The 15,015-nt window shown below is 60.2% G+C and overlaps 1 protein-coding gene across 4 annotated transcripts in view; it reads left to right on the forward strand.

Moving 5' to 3' along the window:
• B3GALT4 (beta-1,3-galactosyltransferase 4) overlaps positions 1–15,015 on the forward strand; it is a 210,469-nt gene that overhangs the window by 121,974 nt on the left and 73,480 nt on the right. The window contains exon 1 of one of the 4 annotated variants that reach the window (XM_086920624.1): positions 3,849–3,937. The exons of the other annotated variants lie outside the window; for them this stretch is intronic. The gene's annotated coding sequence lies outside the window, so the exon portion shown is untranslated. Of the gene's footprint in view, positions 1–3,848; positions 3,938–15,015 lie in introns of those variants that run through there. 4 annotated transcript variants of the gene reach the window in all.

Below are 15,015 nucleotides of genomic sequence, written 5' to 3' on the forward strand. Positions count from 1 at the left end.
ACCTCCAGCACAGCCCCGGAGCTTAGGCAGTGAGGGTGGTGGAAGCGGGGTGACCTCCAGCACAGCCAGGGAGCTTAGGCAGTGAGGGTGGTGGAAGCGGGGTGACCTCCAGCATAGTCCGGGAGCTTAGGCAGTGAGGGTGGTGGAAGCGGGGTGACCTCCAGCATAGTCCGGGAGCTTGGGCAGTGAGGGTGGTAGAAGCGGGGTGACCTTCAGCACAGCCCGAGCTCAGGCAGTGAGGGTGGTAGAAGCGGGGTGACCTTCAGCACAGCCCCGGAGCTCAGGCAGTGAGGGTGGTAGACGCAAGGTGATCTCCAACACAGCCCGGGAGCTCAGGCAGTGAGGGTGGTAGAAGCGGGGTGACCTTCAGCACAGCCTGGGAGCTCAGGCTGGGAGGGTGGTGGAAGCGGGGTGACCTCCAGCACAGCCTGGGAGCTTAGGCAGTGAGGGTGGTAGAAGCGGGGTGACCTCCAGCACAGCCCAGGAGCTCAGGCAGGGAGGGTGGTGGAAGCGGGGTGACCTCCAGCACAGCCCGGGAGCTCAGGCAGTGAGGGTGGTAGAAGCGGGGTGACCTCCAACACAGCCCGGGAGCTCAGGCTGGGAGGGTGGTGGAAGCAGGGTGACCTCCAGCACAGCCCGGGAGCTCAGGCTGTGAGGGTGGTGGAAGCGGGGTGACCTCGAGTACAGCCCCGGAGCTCAGGCTATGAGGGTGGTGGAAGCGAGGTGACCTCCAGCACAGCCCTGGAGCTCAGGCAGTGAGGGTGGTAGAAGTGGGGTGACCTTCAGCACAGCCCGGGAGCTCAGGCAGTGAGGGTGGTGGAAGTGGGGTGACCTCCAGCACAGCCCGGGAGGGTGGTGGAAGCTGGGTTATTTCCAGCACAGCCCGGGAGGGTGGTGGAAGCGGGGTGACCTCCAGCACAGCCCCGGAGCTCTGGCAGGGAGGGTGTTAGAAGCGGGGTGACCTCCAGCACAGCCCGGGAGCTCAGGCAGGGAGGGTGTTAGAAGCGGGGTGACCTCCAGCACAGCCCGGGAGCTCAGGCAGTGAGGGTGGTGGAAGCGGGTGACCCCAGCACAGCCCGGGAGCTCAGGCTGTGAGGGTGGTGGAAATGGGGTGACCTCCAGTATAGCCCCGGAGCTCAGGCTGTGAGGGTGGTGGAAGCGGGGTGACCCCAGCACAGCCCGGGAGCTCAGGCAGTGAGGGTGGTGGAAGTGGGGTGACCTCCAGCACAGTCCAGGAGCTCAGGCAGTGAGGGTGGTAGAAGTGGGGTGACCTTCAGCACAGCCCGGGAGCTCAGGCAGTGAGGGTGGTGGAAGCGGGGGGACCTCCAGCACAGCCAGGGAGCTCAGGCAGTGAGGGTGGTGGAAGCAGGGTGACCTCCAGCACAGCCCGGGAGCTCAGGCAGTGAGGGTGGTAGAAGCCGGGTGACCTCCAGCACCGCCCGGGAGCTCAGGCAGTTAGGGTAGTAGAAGCCGGGTGACCTCCAGCACAGCCCTGGAGCTCAGGCCGTGAGGGTGGTGGAAGCGGGGTGACCTCCAGCACAGCCTGGGAGCTCAGGCTGTGAGGGTGGTGGAAGCGGCCTGACCTCCAGCACAGCCCCGGAGGTCAGGCAGTGAGGGTGGTGGAAGTGGGGTGACCTCCAGCACAGCCCCAGAGGTCAGGCAGTGAGGGTGATGGAAGCGGCCTGACCTCCAGCACAGCCCCGGAGCTCAGGCAGTGAGGGTGGTGGAAGTGGGGTGACCTCCAGCACAGCCTGGGAGCTCAGGCTGTGAGGGTGGTGGAAGCGGCCTGACCTCCAGCACAGCCCCGGAGGTCAGGCAGTGAGGGTGGTGGAAGTGGGGTGACCTCCAGCACAGCTCCGGAGGTCAGGCAGTGAGGGTGATGGAAGCGGCCTGACCTCCAGCACAGCCCCGGAGGTCAGGCAGTGAGGGTGGTAGAAGGGGAGTGACCTCCAGCACAGCCCTGGAGCTCAGGCAGTGAGGGTGGTAGAAGCGGGGTGACATTCAGCACCGCAGGGAGGTCAGGCATTGAGGGTGGTGGAAGCGGGGTGACCTCCAGCACAGCCCTGGAGCTCAGGCAGTGAGGGTGGTGGAAGCGGGGTGACCTCCAGCACAGCCCCGGAGGTCAGGCAGTGAGGGTGGTAGAAGCGGGGTGACCTCCAGCAGAGCCCGGGAGCTCAGGCTGGGAGGGTGGTGGAAGCGGGGTGACCTTCAGCACAGCACCGGAGCTCAGGCAGTGAGGGTGGTGAGCGAAGCGGGGTGACCTCCAGCACAGCCCGGGAGCTCAGGCTGGGAGCTCAGGCTGGGAGGGTGGTGGAAGCGGGGTGACCTCCAGCACAGCCTGGGAGCTTAGGCAGTGAGGGTGGTCGAAGCGGGGTGACCTCCAGCACAGCCCGGGAGCTCAGGCAGTGAGGGTGGTGGAAGCGGGGTGACCTCCAGCACAGCCTGGGAGCTTAGGCAGTGAGGGTGGTCGAAGCGGGGTGACCTCCAGCACAGCCCGGGAGCTCAGGCTGGGAGGGTGGTGGAAGCAGGGTGACTTCCAGCACAGCCCGGGAGCTCAGGCTGTGAGGGTGGTGGAAGCGGGGTGACCTCGAGTACAGCCCCAGTGCTCAGGCTATGAGGGTGGTGGAAGCGGGGTGACCTCCAGCACAGCCCTGGAGCTCAGGCAGTGAGGGTGGTAGAAGTGGGGTGACCTCCAGCACAGCCCGGGAGGGTGGTGGAAGCGGGGTGACCTTCAGCTCAGCCCGGGAGGGTGGTGGAAGCGGGGTGACCTCCAGCACAGCCCGGGCGCTCAGGCAGGGAGCGTGTTAGAAGCGGGGTGACCTCCAGCACAGCCCGGGAGGGTGGTGGAAGCGGGGTGACCTCCAGCACAGCCCGGGAGGGTGGTGGAAGCGGGGTGACCTTCAGCACAGCCCGGGAGTGTGGTGGAAGCGGGGTGACCTCCAGCACAGCCCGGGAGCTCAGGCAGGGAGCGTGTTAGAAGTGGGGTGACCTCCAGCACAGCCCGGGAGGGTGGTGGAAGCGGGGTGACCTCCAGCACAGCCCCGGAGGTCAGGCAGGGAGGGTGGTGGAAGCGGGGTGACCTCGAGTACAGCCTGGGAGGGTGGTGGAAGCGGGGTGACCTCCAGCACAGCCCGGGCGCTCAAGCAGTGGGGTGGCCCCGGCTGTAGACGCGGGGTGAGCACAGAACCCCTGCACACCCCCAGCCCACCAGACATTCCTGGGCTCCAGGGCAGGAATCTTGTCCGTGCAGATGGTCCCCTTTGAAGGATGATAGCCTGAAGGGGGCACAGTTTGTGGAAGCACCTGGACCGTCTCTGTCCCCCTCCCCCCCCCCACACCCATGGTAGGACTCAGGGGATTTTCAGGGGGTGCCTGGGGACCCTCCCTCCAGGGGATGAGGCCAGACACCTGTGGCTGGCCCCCCCTGCCTCAAGCATCCAGCCGCCCTTGTCCTGGTGTGAGTTGAGTGGCACCAGCCCCCGGCACAATGGGGGGGGGGTAACTGTGCTGCACCCCAAGAACCGGCCTGCTGGGGCCAGCACAGGGGACCCACAAAGAGGGGCCCACCCCCAGAGCCGGGACAGGACCCCCTTGTCCCGCCAGGAGGTCGGCCTTGTGCGCCACGGGTGTGGCCACTGGCCAGAGCAGCACTGCACCGGTGTCAGGGCCCGAGGGCCCCTCCGGGGCCAGAAGCAACACATGGACAGCTGCAGACGCTGCCACACACACCCAGGGCAGAGGTGCCTCGTGACCCCCTCGTGGGCCTCCAGGAGCTGCACCAGCCACAGGCCCTGGTGGGAGTTTCCTCACACACCACTTCCACCCACTCACATCCGACAGACAAGAGATGCGTCGCTTCCTCTTCTGTGGACCAGGGCCACAGCCTCGGAAGCAGCACTGACGGGGCAGGGCGACGAGATTTCAGGAGCAAGCCCAGGTTCGTATCCCCCCGGCTGCCTCCGTGCCACTCTGGAGACCCCCGGCTGCCTCTGGCCCACTAGGGAGACCCCTTGGTGCCTCGTACCTTGGGGAGACCCCTGGGTGCCTCTGTGCCACTAGGGAGACCCCTGGGTGCCTCGTGCCCATGGGGAGACCCCCGGCTGCCTCTGTGCCACTCTGTAGACCCCTGGGTCCCTCGTGCCCCTGGGGAGACCCCCAGCTACCTCTGTGCCACTAGGGAGACCCCCGGCTGCCTCTGTGCCACTAGGGAGACCCCCGGTGCAAGGTGGGACATGGGCCCCAGTCCAAGGTGGGACGTGGGCCCCAGTGCAAGGAGGGACAGGGGCCCCAGTGCAAGGAGGGACAGGGGCCCCAGTCCAAGGAGGGACGTGGACCCCAGTGCAAGGAGGGACAGGGGCCCCGGTGCAAGGAGGGACGTGGGCCCCAGTCCAAGGTGGGACGTGGGCCCCGGTGCAAGGAGGGACTTGGGCCCCAGTGAAAGGAGGGACAGGGGCCCTGGTGCAAGGAGGGGCTTGGGACCCAGTGCAAGGTGGGACTTGGGCCCCAGTGAAAGGAGGGACAGGGGCCCTGGTGCAAGGAGGGGCTTGGGACCCAGTGCAAGGAGGGACAGGGGCCCCAGTCCAAGGAGGGACAGGGGCCCCAGTGCAAGCAGGGACGTGGGCCCCAGTGCAAGGAGGGACAGGGGCCCCAGTGCAAGGAGGGGCGTGGGCCCCAGTGCAAGGAGGGACGTGGGACCCAGTGCAAGGAGGGACAGGGGCCCCAGTGCAAGGAGGGATGTAGGCCCCAGTGCAAGGAGGGACAGGGGCCCCAGTCCAAGGAGGGACGTAGGCCCCAGTGCAAGGAGGGACAGGGGCCCCGGTGCAAGGAGGGACGTAGGCCCCAGTGCAAGGAGGGGCAGGGGCCCCAGTCCAAGGAGGGATGTGGGCCATAGTGCAAGGTGGGACAGGGGCCCCAGTTCAAGGAGGGATGTGGGCCCCAGTGCAAGGTGGGACAGGGGCCCCAGTGCAAGGAAGGACATGGGCCCCAGTGCAAGGTGGGACGTGGGCCCCAGTCCAAGGAGGGACATGGGCCCCAGTCCAAGGTGGGACGTGGGCCCCAGTACAAGGAGGGACATGGGCCCCAGTCCACGGTGGGACAGGGGCCCCAGTCCAAGGAGGGACGTGGGCCCCAGTCCAAGGAGGGACGTGGGCCCCAGTCCAAGGAGGGACAGGGGCCCCGGTGCAAGGAGGGACGTAGGCCCCAGTGCAAGGAGGGACAGGGGCCCCAGTGCAAGGAGGGACGTAGGCCCCAGTCCAAGGAGGGATGTGGGCCCCAGTGCAAGGTGGGACAGGGGCCCCAGTCCAAGGAGGGACGTGGGCCCCAGTCCAAGGAGGGACAGGGGCCCCAGTGCAAGGAGGGACGTGGGCCCCAGTGCAAGGAGGGACAGGGGCCCCGGTGCAAGGAGGGGCGTGGGACCCAGCGCAGGGAGGAACAGGGGCCCCAGTCCAAGGAGGGACAGGGGCCCCAGTGCAAGGAGGGACGTGGGCCCCAGTGCAAGGAGGGACAGGGGCCCCAGTGCAAGGAGGGGCGTGGGCCCCGGTGCAAGGAGGGACATGGGCCCCAGTGCAAGGAGGGACGGGGAACCCAGTGCAAGGTGGGACGTGGGCCCCGGTGCAAGGAGGGACATGGGCCCCAGTCCAAGGAGGGACAGGGGCCCCAGTGCAAGGAGGGACGTGGGCCCCAGTGCAAGGAGGGACGTGGGCCCCAGTCCAAGGAGGGGCGTGGGACCCAGTGCAAGGAGGGACGTGGGCCCCGGTGCAAGGAGGGACATGAGCCCCAGTCCAAGGTGGGACGTGGGCCCCAGTGCAAGGAGGGACAGGGGCCCCAGTCCAAGGAGGGACGTGGGCCCCAGTGCAAGGAGGGACAGGGGCCCCAGTCCAAGGTGGGACGTGGTACCCAGTGTGTTGGACTTGGCCCGCAGGGCAGGTTCACCCCTAGACTTTTTGCCTTATTTGTGACCCTGTGTTAGTGATTTTTGGGTCTCTGCGCACTTTCCCCTGAGTCCCAGAGTGAAAGTGCGTGCGTGAAGTATGGCTGGCCTGCCCTCCCATAGGAATGCATGGGGAATGTGGGTATCCCTGGTAGTTCCTGATGCGTGGGGAGTGCAGGCTCGAGTTTGGTATGCCTGAACTCGTGAGAGCGAATGCTGCTAGATGGTGTCTGCGGCATGTGTGTGTCTAGTTGGGAAGTGCTACTTCTGGACATTGAGATATGTGTGCAGTGAGGGTGCTGGAGCGTGATTGGCTGGAGCTGGCTGGCATGCCAGGCTCCAGGAAGTCTGGATGGGTCTGCCCGGTGGTGAGTGGGAGATTAGCATGAGTGATGTGTGGGAGGAGTGTACCTGTGTCCTGGATGGGCTGGGTTTTCCCCACACAATGCTGGCTCCGCCCCCCTGTGGTGTGTCTAACGACCCTAGCCTCCCCAGTGAATGAAATGGGTGGTTGGGCCATCAAGAGTGCTCCAGAACCAGCTGCGACTGGTTTTCCCCCCACCCTGCACATTGTAACAAAGGAATTTACAGTATAAGAAGGGGCTGTGTCCCCTTGGAAAATGTTCTTCTTTTGGATCCTGCCAGAGGGGGCTGTTGCTGCTGCTGGGGCCAGAAGGACCGCCACTTGGGGAGTCTCCCTGCCTGGAGACCCAGTGTGCTGGCTCTGGCCCAGCCTTGCCCCCCTGCCTGCCCTGAGGAACTTTTGCTGGGCTTATTAGCCCCCAGCGCCTGGGAGCGCTTTGTATTGCCTTTTGGCGCTTGAGAGCGCTCTGTGGTGACCCAGCGCTTAATAGCGCTTTATTTGCCACTTTAGCGCTGGGAGCGCTTTACTGGCCTTTATAGCGCTTGGGAGCACTTTGTTCGTGAAGGCCGGTGCCCACCCGGCATTGCCCAGGTCTGTGATTTATTGGATTCACGAGGGAGCCCACTCCTCGGATCCTGGGAAGCCGCCTGCCTGCCTAAAACGGGCCGCCGCGCTGCCCGCGACGACCCGGAAGTGTTCCGGCCGGCCGGCCAATCAGAGCGCGGCCCCGGGAGAAGCAACCGGAAGTCCCGCCTCGCCGCCGGGAGAGAGAAGAGCCCAGCAGCGAGGAGAACGGAGAGAAGCTGCCGGCAAGGCTCCGCCGCCCAGGAGAGCCCCGGGACCAGCGGGAGAGACCCGCCTCCGCTGGAGAGACCAGCGCAACCCGGTAGGTGCCTGCAAGAGGAGGGGGGGGAGCGTCGGGACACATTGCCGGTGTCCGCCCCGCCCCCTCTCTGTAGCGCGACCTCGCGCCTTTGTGTTTTTGGAGCCTGAGGGCTCGGGGGCATTGTGTATTGAAGAGCCCAGAGAGGCTCCAACGTCCCGCGCATGAGGGGCATTTCGCCTGTGAGCCTGCGAGGCTCTTGAGGAGCATTTGTCCTTACCCCGGGTCCCCAAAGAGAGGGACCCCACAGCCCAGCGAGGCTGCACCATTGGCTTGGAGTCCAGAGAGGCTCCAGCCTGCCTTTTACTTTGCGAGCCCTGAGAGGCTCAAGTGCCCCCCCCTTATCTGAGAGCCTGAGAGAGGCTCTGAGGGGGTCATTTCTGGTCTTTGAGCCCAGAGAGGCTCCAACTTTGTGCTAACTTTCCCTGCTCCAGTTGTCCAGCACTTTGTGGGCAACTGCCACGTTTAGGCCCTGACATTGGGACACCGGGACAAGTCACAGGTGGTGACTGGTGAGTTTGGGGAGATAGTTAGTGACTTTTACACCTCTGAATGTTACGGCATCATGTGTTTTGCTTACACCTCTGAATGGGTAGATTATTCATCATGTGTTCTCTTTGTCCTTTTAATGAATATTACGACATCATGTGTGTTGCTTTTGCACCCCTACAGGTAGTGTGACGTGTAGGTGGTTGTTTTCTCCCTAGGTACAGGTGGTGCTAGGGAGGCCCTGTTACCAGTAATTACTGGTGGTATGCTATTACTGAAAGTATTGCTTTATTACTGAAGGTATTGCTAAAGTGCTATTACTGAATGTATTGCTTTATTACTGAAGGTATTGCTAAAGTGCTATTACTGAAAGTATTGCTTTATTACTGAAGGTATTGCTAAAGTGCTATTACTGAATGTATTGCTTTATTACTGAAGGTATTGCTAAAGTGCTATTACTGAATGTATTGCTTTATTACTGAAGGTATTGCTAAAGTGCTGAAAGTATTGCTGCTAAAGTGTTGATACCCTTGACAGTGGTTCAAGTGGCCCTGTCCTGTACAAATATCCCTTGTAAATTCCGCCCGTGCCTGATTGGCACAGTGTAATAAGATGTGTGTTTTATCTGATGTATATTTTTATAATACAAAGGCTATTTTTACATAACCTTGTGTGGAGTGTTTCTTTGTGGTGGGCCTTGGGTGTTGTTGCTGGGGTGCGTGCGCAAATACTTAACTTACATCGCCTCCAAGTTTAGCCTTGACTGCTCGCGCCACGTTACCTAGAGGGCGAGTGAGGGGTTATCTTGGCGTGTAACTCCCTTGCCCTGACACTTAGAACTGGCGATCCCTGACTGACCTCGACGCGAGTCTTGGCCGGCCAGGGTCCCGGGTCTAACATTGGCGGCAAGCGGTGAGGATAAGGATTTGTGTTTGCGTTTTACCACGGTAGCAACTGGCCACTACAAAGCTCTGCATTTTAGATGACCACATTGTTGGGGATTATTGTGTTTTTGGTGAAGTTCCATTATTGCTTCTCCTGAAGAGTGTAATTTGATAATTGTGTTCAGTACATTTGTCCCCCGCCCTGCTTCCAGAGTTTGGTACCTGTGTCACTTGTGGTCAGGTTGAGAAATCAGGGGTGGTAGAAACTGCCTTACCGGTCCGAGGGGAGGGTGTGTGTGGATGAATGGTGTGTTTTCCTGGACGCATGAGTGAGTTCTTTTTTTTTAAGGAGAGTGGAAGTTTTGGAATTGTGTACTTTACTTCAGATTGCTAGGTCCCTTGTGTTGCACGTGTCTGTGAGCATCCTGTCAAGATGGAATCTCCTTTTAACCTTTGTGGCCTGTTTAAGTACAGTGTGCATGAGTTGGTACGGTTATGTAAGGAGAGAGACATCCCAGTGAGTGAGTCAGACACCCAGTCCAAGCTTAGGGATAACATGATCCTGTGGCAGAAGAGTGACTGGGAGCGTGAGCACAGTGAGAGGGAGAGGGCCCGGACCGCACACCATGAGGGTGGTGGGTCTGAGGGGAGCCCTGAAGAGTCTGATGTGGAGAGTGAGGTTGACAGTGGATGGGCGCCAGCAGAGAGCGAGTACCCCCTAGATAGGGAGTCCCTTGCTGGGTCCAGTGTCAGATGTAGCACCCCATCCCTTTCCCTGTCCCCAGAGGAGTGGATGGATAGGAGAGAAGAGAGGGAGCACCAGTTGGCCATGGAGAAGCTCAGGTTAGAGTATGCCTGGAAGATGGCGCAGCTGGGTGTGAATGAGCGGATTGCAGAGGCTGAGAGAGCCTGGGCCAGGGAGAAGATAGCCCTAGAGTGTAGGTTATCCCCTGACCGCAGTCCTAATTTTCTGGATCCCCCAGGGAGGGTGGAGTCCAGTGGTGGCAGCTTTTTGAGTGTTGATGTTGACAGTCCCACTCCCAGTTCCCAGAGTATGGTTCCTGGTTCTCCAGAGGAGGAGAAAAGGTTGAAATTCAGGGGCAGTAGGAAGCTGCCTCACCAGTCGTGGGAGGAATTTGAGGAGGACTGTTGTGAAGCCCTGTGCGATTGGGTACAGGAGCCCACGAAATGTGATTGGGACATATTGTTCGATGTGTTTCTCAGAGAGCAGATGCTCAGTTGTTGTCCCCCAGGGTTGCGACAACACCTGATGGGGTGTGGATTGTCTGAACCATGGGAGCTTGCACTGGAAGCAGACCGCTGGGAGAGGGCCAGAGGTGCTGTACAGTCATTAGAGAGTGAGTCCAACAGCAGTGGTATAGGGAGCTTCCAGCCCAGCGTGGTGGAAGAGGCTCTGTGTAGCCCAGCTAGGTCCCAGTATAGTGAGAAGGGTGAAGGGGCTGACTGCCTGGCTCAGTGGAGCAGGAGTCAGGGGGTGGCTGAGAGCACCCCGAGGCCCGAAGCCCTGTCTCAGAACTTGGGTGGTTTCTTGAGGGAACACCAGGTTGGGAACCTAGGCTGTCCTGTGAGTACACTTGAGGAAGATCTCCTAGTGTCTAGGGAACCTGGAGTGTCTGTAACCAGAACTCCAGGGGTTCCAGTGTCCGGCAGTGTCGCTCCAGTTGGGAGGGCACAGAAGTCCGAAGCGAGGAGTGATTGGGGGACGAGTTTCCCAGTGGATGCACCAGTGGACCAGAGACTAGCCAGTGGGGCTAGGTCTTGGGTGGACCCGGGGGGCGCCACTTCTGGTCTGGGGGATCTTTGCGCCCTGTCAGGTGGACAGGAGGCGGGAGATCTGCGCCAGACAGACCGTCACACGACACATGGGTCATGTGTCAGCCTCAGGGGGATTGCGTGTGAATCCCCAGAAGTCCTGGAGTGCCAGGCAATTATTCCACCAAAGGTTTTAGACCGGAGGTTGGGAGGCCAGGGGCAGGTTCGGCCTGACCTGAGGGGTAGGACGACTGTAAGCAGTGTCCTGACCGGTTCTTCCAGGGGAACTTCTCCAGTTGGGAGAGGGCAGACTTCTGGAAGGGGGTGCAGAGGGTGGGAAAGCCCACCTCTGACCCCGGCGCAACCTGAGGGGTTAAACCCTGGGTTGGAATGGCGTTCTGGGTGCCCCCCTCGCAGGAGGAGGAGGAACCCTGGAAGAAGAGGTAAGGGGAGGAAAGCCTTCTCTGAGACTCCTGGTCCGCCTGAGGTTGTAGACCAAAGGCTGGTGAACCAGTGGCAGTCTAGTCCTGTCTTGCAGACAGGGAGAGTGGAGAATGGACACTATGTGCCAGGGGTTACGACCCCCCGCTCTGCGAATTGGCAAGGACCGGTGGCACCTGGGTGGCCCAGGGCCGGGTCCTGGCCGCGGACAGCTGAGGAGTACCAGTGGGGTAGCCCAGTTGGTCCTTACAGGAGCTTTAGAAGGAACCCTAGGGGTTCACCGTGGCATAGAACAGGAGAGTGTCCCGGCAGTGGCGGGCCTGCGTCCGTGTTCTATCGCCCCAAGCAGGGAAGTCCATCACGGTGGTGATTGTTCTCCCCTGCGTTTTGGCTGGAAGGGGGTTGTGTTGGACTTGGCCCGCAGGGCAGGTTCACCCCTAGACTTTTTGCCTTATTTGTGACCCTGTGTTAGTGATTTTTGGGTCTCTGCGCACTTTCCCCTGAGTCCCAGAGTGAAAGTGCGTGCGTGAAGTATGGCTGGCCTGCCCTCCCATAGGAATGCATGGGGAATGTGGGTATCCCTGGTAGTTCCTGATGCGTGGGGAGTGCAGGCTCGAGTTTGGTATGCCTGAACTCGTGAGAGCGAATGCTGCAAGATGGTGTCTGCGGCATGTGTGTGTCTAGTTGGGAAGTGCTACTTCTGGACATTGAGATATGTGTGCAGTGAGGGTGCTGGAGCGTGATTGGCTGGAGCTGGCTGGCATGCCAGGCTCCAGGAAGTCTGGATGGGTCTGCCCGGTGGTGAGTGGGAGATTAGCATGAGTGATGTGTGGGAGGAGTGTACCTGTGTCCTGGATGGGCTGGGTTTTCCCCACACAATGCTGGCTCCGCCCCCCTGTGGTGTGTCTAACGACCCTAGCCTCCCCAGTGAATGAAATGGGTGGTTGGGCCATCAAGAGTGCTCCAGAACCAGCTGCGACTGGTTTTCCCCCCACCCTGCACATTGTAACAAAGGAATTTACAGTATAAGAAGGGGCTGTGTCCCCTTGGAAAATGTTCTTCTTTTGGATCCTGCCAGAGGGGGCTGTTGCTGCTGCTGGGGCCAGAAGGACCGCCACTTGGGGAGTCTCCCTGCCTGGAGACCCAGTGTGCTGGCTCTGGCCCAGCCTTGCCCCCCTGCCTGCCCTGAGGAACTTTTGCTGGGCTTATTAGCCCCCAGCGCCTGGGAGCGCTTTGTATTGCCTTTTGGCGCTTGAGAGCGCTCTGTGGTGACCCAGCGCTTAATATCGCTTTATTTGCCACTTTAGCGCTGGGAGCGCTTTACTGGCCTTTATAGCGCTTGGGAGCGCTTTGTTCGTGAAGGCCGGTGCCCACCCGGCATTGCCCAGGTCTGTGATTTATTGGATTCACGAGGGAGCCCACTCCTCGGATCCTGGGAAGCCGCCTGCCTGCCTAAAACGGGCCGCCGCGCTGCCCGCGACGACCCGGAAGTGTTCCGGCCGGCCGGCCAATCAGAGCGCGGCCCCGGGAGAAGCAACCGGAAGTCCCGCCTCGCCGCCGGGAGAGAGAAGAGCCCAGCAGCGAGGAGAACGGAGAGAAGCTGCCGGCAAGGCTCCGCCGCCCAGGAGAGCCCCGGGACCAGCGGGAGAGACCCGCCTCCGCTGGAGAGACCAGCGCAACCCGGTAGGTGCCTGCAAGAGGAGGGGGGGGAGCGTCGGGACACATTGCCGGTGTCCGCCCCGCCCCCTCTCTGTAGCGCGACCTCGCGCCTTTGTGTTTTTGGAGCCTGAGGGCTCGGGGGCATTGTGTATTGAAGAGCCCAGAGAGGCTCCAACGTCCCGCGCATGAGGGGCATTTCGCCCGTGAGCCTGCGAGGCTCTTGAGGAGCATTTGTCCTTACCCCGGGTCCCCAAAGAGAGGGACCCCACAGCCCAGCGAGGCTGCACCATTGGCTTGGAGTCCAGAGAGGCTCCAGCCTGCCTTTTACTTTGCGAGCCCTGAGAGGCTCAAGTGCCCCCCCTTATCTGAGAGCCTGAGAGAGGCTCTGAGGGGGTCATTTCTGGTCTTTGAGCCCAGAGAGGCTCCAACTTTGTGCTAACTTTCCCTGCTCCAGTTGTCCAGCACTTTGTGGGCAACTGCCACGTTTAGGCCCTGACATTGGGACACCGGGACAAGTCACAGGTGGTGACTGGTGAGTTTGGGGAGATAGTTAGTGACTTTTACACCTCTGAATGTTACGGCATCATGTGTTTTGCTTACACCTCTGAATGGGTAGATTATTCATCATGTGTTCTCTTTGTCCTTTTACACCTCTGAATGTTACGACATCATGTGTGTTGCTTTTGCACCCCTACAGGTAGTGTGACGTGTAGGTGGTTGTTTTCTCCCTAGGTACAGGTGGTGCTAGGGAGGCCCTGTTACCAGTAATTACTGGTGGTATGCTATTACTGAAAGTATTGCTTTATTACTGAAGGTATTGCTAAAGTGCTATTACTGAATGTATTGCTTTATTACTGAAGGTATTGCTAAAGTGCTATTACTGAAAGTATTGCTTTATTACTGAAGGTATTGCTAAAGTGCTATTACTGAATGTATTGCTTTATTACTGAAGGTATTGCTAAAGTGCTATTACTGAATGTATTGCTTTATTACTGAAGGTATTGCTAAAGTGCTGAAAGTATTGCTGCTAAAAGTGTTGATACCCTTGACAGTGGTTCAAGTGGCCCTGTCCTGTACAAATATCCCTTGTAAATTCCGCCCGTGCCTGATTGGCACAGTGTAATAAGATGTGTGTTTTATCTGATGTATATTTTTATAATACAAAGGCTATTTTTACATAACCTTGTGTGGAGTGTTTCTTTGTGGTGGGCCTTGGGTGTTGTTGCTGGGGTGCGTGCGCAAATACTTAACTTACATCGCCTCCAAGTTTAGCCTTGACTGCTCGCGCCACGTTACCTAGAGGGCGAGTGAGGGGTTATCTTGGCGTGTAACTCCCTTGCCCTGACACTTAGAACTGGCGATCCCTGACTGACCTCGACGCGAGTCTTGGCCGGCCAGGGTCCCGGGTCTAACACAGTGCAAGGAGTGACGTGGGCCCCAGTCCAAGGAGGGGCGTGGGCCCCAGTGCAAGGAGGGACAGGGGCCCCAGTCCAAGGAGGGACGTGGGCCCCAGTGCAAGGTGGGACAGGGGCCCCGGTGCAAGGAGGGACGTGGGCCCCAGTGCAAGGAGGGACAGGGGCCCCAGTCCAAGGAGGGACGTGGGCCCCAGTGCAAGGTGGGACAGGGGCCCCGGTGCAAGGAGGGACAGGGGCCCCAGTCCAAGGAGGGACGTGGGCCCCAGTGCAAGGAGGGACAGGGGCCCCGGTGCAAGGAGGGACAGGGGCCCCAGTCAAAGGAGGGACGTGGGCCCCAGTGCAAGGTGGGACGTGGGCCCCAGTGCAAGGTGGAGTCAGACGTGTTGCTGCAGTCCGTGGTGGGTTGTGTGCGTAGGGTGCAGCGGCGCCTGGACAGGGCGGACACATTCACACACTGCCAGTGTCAGACGTGTCACCGCAGTCCGTGGTGGGTTGTGTGTGTTGGGGTCGGGGGCGGGGGCGGCTGACAAAGGGGCTTGAAAGGACGCGTCTGAAACCACACACCTTTAGGATGTGTTTATTAGAAGAAGGTGGTGTTTGCTAAAGGGCTGGTGTTCTTGGAAACTCAGACACGGGGGCGCTTTCTTTTACTCAACAATGGCGTGAGTTTGTTTTATCCTCGTGGAGTAAACGAAGTTTGTCAAGTTAAAAATAACACCACCCACCGAGGTACATATTTGCGCCTCACCCCCAGGACACACAAAAATACTTTGGGCCGGACGTTCCCGAACGTTCTCTCACAAAAAAAAGGTGTTAATTTTCTGCTGGAAACTGACTGCCTTTGCAAACAGCCCTGGAGGGAAGTAAGCTTACCGTCACCAACCCTGACGGAAGCATCTAGAACAAGCATTGGCTGTGCAACAGGGCTCGCATTTGCGAGAGTTAGGGCTATTTGTGCTAAGTGATGCTGAGGGGGTGATGCTGAGAGGGTGGTGCTGAGGGGGTGGTGCTGAGTGATGCTGTGTTGGTGCTGAGTGATGCTGAGGGGGTGTTGCTGAGTGATGCTGCGGTGGTGCTGATGAGCAGTGCTGAGGTAGTGGTGCTGAGCAGTGGTGCAGTGGTGATGCTGAGCAGTGCTGCGGTGGTGCTGATGAGCAGTGCTGAGGTGGTGGTGCTGA

This window comes from Lissotriton vulgaris, chromosome 5 (assembly GCF_964263255.1).
Source record: "Lissotriton vulgaris chromosome 5, aLisVul1.2, whole genome shotgun sequence".
Classification (NCBI taxonomy): domain Eukaryota; kingdom Metazoa; phylum Chordata; class Amphibia; order Caudata; family Salamandridae; genus Lissotriton; species Lissotriton vulgaris.